Source organism: Benincasa hispida, chromosome 9 (genome assembly GCF_009727055.1).
Source record: "Benincasa hispida cultivar B227 chromosome 9, ASM972705v1, whole genome shotgun sequence".
Classification (NCBI taxonomy): Eukaryota; Viridiplantae; Streptophyta; class Magnoliopsida; order Cucurbitales; family Cucurbitaceae; genus Benincasa; species Benincasa hispida.
This window is the reverse complement of record NC_052357.1, coordinates 59,077,676-59,081,515: the sequence shown is the minus strand read 5'-3', so window position 1 is coordinate 59,081,515 and position 3,840 is coordinate 59,077,676.

Here is a 3,840-nt window from a genome sequence, read left to right as displayed (position 1 = left end):
AGGAAATCTTGCTAGAAATGTGGGCTGAATCTCGCTAATTTTGTGATGATGATCTCGCTCTAGAAGGAAATCTCGCTAGAAATGTGGTCTGAATCTCGCTAATTTTGTGATGAGAATCTCGAGAAATGTGGTCTGAATCTCGCTAATTTTGTGATGAGGATCTCGCTCTAGAAGTAAATCTCGCTAATTTTATGATGAGGATCTCGCTCTAGAAGGAAATCTCACTGGAAATGTGGGTTGAATCTCACTAATTTTGTAATGAGGATCTCGCTCTAGAAGGAAATCTCGCTAGAAATGTGGGCTGAATCTCGCTAATTTTGTGATGATAATAGAAATGTGGACTGAATCTCGCTAATTTTGTGATGAGAATCTCACTCTAGAAGGAAATTTCGCTAGAAATGTGGATCTCGCTCATGAGGAGGATCTTGCTCATGAAGATCCTCATGAGCGAGATCCTCATTTTTTTTTTTTTAATGGAAATATGTTATTTCTATTTATTTGACTTTACTATTTGTATTTGCTTGACTTTACTACCAACGTGGCTGCTACTTACTTTCAACTAACACTCAAATTAATTTCACTCTTTAATTAATGAGGTTAAATTAATTTCACTCTTTAATAAATGCACCTAACTCTCTCCAACAACCACTTATTTCTCCCTCTTCTATTTATAGATGACTTCTCACTCATATGTTTTATATTTCCACTGTCTTTCTCCACTATATTTCCATTATCTTTTTCCACGTTTCATATTTCCACTATCTTTCTCCACTAAAAAAAGGTATGCTTTTGTTGGTTACTCTTTAGTTTAATTTATATTTTTTGTTGGTTACTTCTTAGTTCAATTTATTTTATTTTATTTCTAATCTAACTATCATTGTTTTGTGTTTCTTGTGGGATCCAAACTAATTGCACAAATCATTCATAATTAGTTTGAGAAGGTTTGTTATTTTGAGGTTGAGTATCTCCTTTTTTTTAGGACTTTTTTTTTTTATGGAAATATGTTATTTGTTAATTGTTGGTTATATTTTTTTTTTGAAATACTAGTTCATAAATTTTTTTATTAATGGTTGGCGACATTATATTTTTTAATCTAATACTTCTCAAATTTTTTTATGAATTATGGGTGAAATAGTACTATTATGTAATTTTTTTTAATCTAATAATAAGTTCATTTCAATGGGTGAAAAATAATGAGGATCTCGCTCATGAGGGAGATCTCGCTCATGAAATTTAATTATTCAATGTTCATTGCTTACTTTTCTTTTACTACTAAATGGAATTTAATTATGGAATATTCCAAGTATGTCGTGAAAATATTTTGTGCCAAGACTCTGTGCGAACAATTTAAATTGGAACATATAATTTCAGCAGTTTATCCTTTATTTGTGCATATGTTTAATTTATAGCATCTTTTCATTCAACAAACATATGCATGCAGCATAATGGCAGGTAATGATAAGAGGTCTAAACACGTATGGTCGAAGGTGGAGGATGCTAAGTTAGTGGAAACTCTATTGTATTTGGTGGAGATCGGTTGGAGGTCCGATAATGGGATGTTTCGACCAGGATACCTACAACACTTGGAGCGAATTCTGCATGAGAAAGTGCCCGGGTGCGCACTGAATCAGAACACCATTGAGTGCAAGGTGAGGAGTCTGAAGAAACAATACAACACAGTATCAGAGATGTTAAGTCAATCGGGGTTCGGCTAGAATGAGGAGTTCAAATGTGTCCAGGTCGAGAGGGAGATTTTCGATCTTTGGGTTTGGGTAAGATTCTAGAAAAAAAAAATGTACGGATACGTGTTATACTATAAATATTAATAATGTGTATGTGTATCAATGCAGAGTCATCCCAATGCGAAGGGGATGTGGAACAAGTCATTCCCACATTATGATGACCTCTCCACCGTATTTGGGAAAGACAGAGCAGTATGGCAATCAAGTGAGGACCCATACGTGATGGCGACGAATGCATTCAGAAAGTTTGAAGATGAGATTCAACTTGGATCACAGGACTGTCACACCCCTGAGGTTCGCCAAACAGAATCATCATTAAATCAAGATGAAATAGATGAAGAGCCAGCAGAGCAATCTACAAGTAGAGCGAGTGTACCTGCCGAGTCATCTCGAGGCAGTAAGAGGAAGAGGTCATCATTCCAAGTTGAAATGAACGACATCATGAGATCGACTGTTGAAATGCAGAGCACACATATGGGTAGACTTGCATCGTGGCAAAAGGAGAAGTATGAGCTGGAGTTTGGGCGTCGGAAGGAAGTAGTAAATGCCATATACAACATTGATGGCCTGGATGAGGATGATCAGGTCACCCTTATTGACCTCGTTGTCACAAACATTCAGAAGACAGATTGCTTCCTTGCAGTACCAGAACACACACGGAAGAGGTACTGCCTCCGTTTACTAGGAAGAAACATGTAGACTGACCACAACCCTACATTTTGTTTATAGTTCTTTTGGATAACAGCAAATAGACAATGGACTGTCATGTCGAAAAGAATGATAACTTTTGCATACTTGAAAACATGTACTTTTTGTGTTTATAAATATAATTAATATTATAAGTATCGAAAAGAACATGTATTTTGTGAATTTTTCTTGGATATATATACATACAAACACTCAATATGAAATATATATACAAACATTCAATATATATACATACAATATACAATATACCAATTAATTGAGCAACAATATGAAATATATTTTGTTGGTATATTTTACCGATTGAAGAGAATTAAAATTATAATAGTTTTTGAAAAGAATATATGAAAAATAATCTATTATGTTCTACAAATTGAGGAAAAAAATTGAGATTATCCAGTTTATGTCATAAATGATTTGAAAAAATACGTGTATATTTGAAAATTAATCAACAATAGCAAAACATAAAAATAAAAGAATGAAAGAATGAAATAAAAAACAAATTAAAAAAAATAGAATTAATCTCATTCACAAAAAAAAACTACATCAGATCCTTCAACTCAACTCAGCACAACAAACACAGACAATAATTACCAACTCAATCAACTCTGCACAACAAACACAAACAATAATTACCAACTCAACTCAACTCTACACAACAAACACAGACAATTTAACTTCCCAAATAATATAACTCTCCAGATAATAATTACCAACTCAACTCAACTCTCTACTTTTATCATATACCAAACACACCCTAAATCTCTCAAAAACTCTCATTCATTGTCTGACTTGATTTATAAGATCAAAAGCTCTTTAGAGTGGTCAAAATTCATATTAAAGCGGTCATACTTTAACAAATTAAAAGAACAAGTCAAAAGTGTTAATTTAGAATCTCTTTTAAAAGAAGAAGAAGAAGAATTAAAAGAATACGTCAAAGTGTTAATTTGAAATCTCTGGGAGATTGCATCAATTTTCTAATCTTCTTCGGTTTAAGAATTTATAAAAACTGTTTACATAATATAATAGAATCGATCTCAAAAGCCACTCTGATTTAAGAATTTCAACAGACTTAAAATTAGAGCAAGAAACAATCAGAAATCGAAATCGAACATTGATCAATAACTAAATCCAACCATGTTAGGACTAGAATGGTCATCCCTACCTATGAATCTACATCCATCCTTAAATGTCGTCGGGTATTGTTCACTCCCCTGCCATAGTCAGAGAATACATCCCAATCCTAAGGACCAATACAAAATGCCTAGAAAATCCACTATAATAATGTGCTCGTATTACACTCTAACCTGTCTCCTAAGAAATGCAAATCATGTATAGCAATCCAATAATTCAGATATGATCGAACAACAAGAAGTGAGAATCACAATTCTAA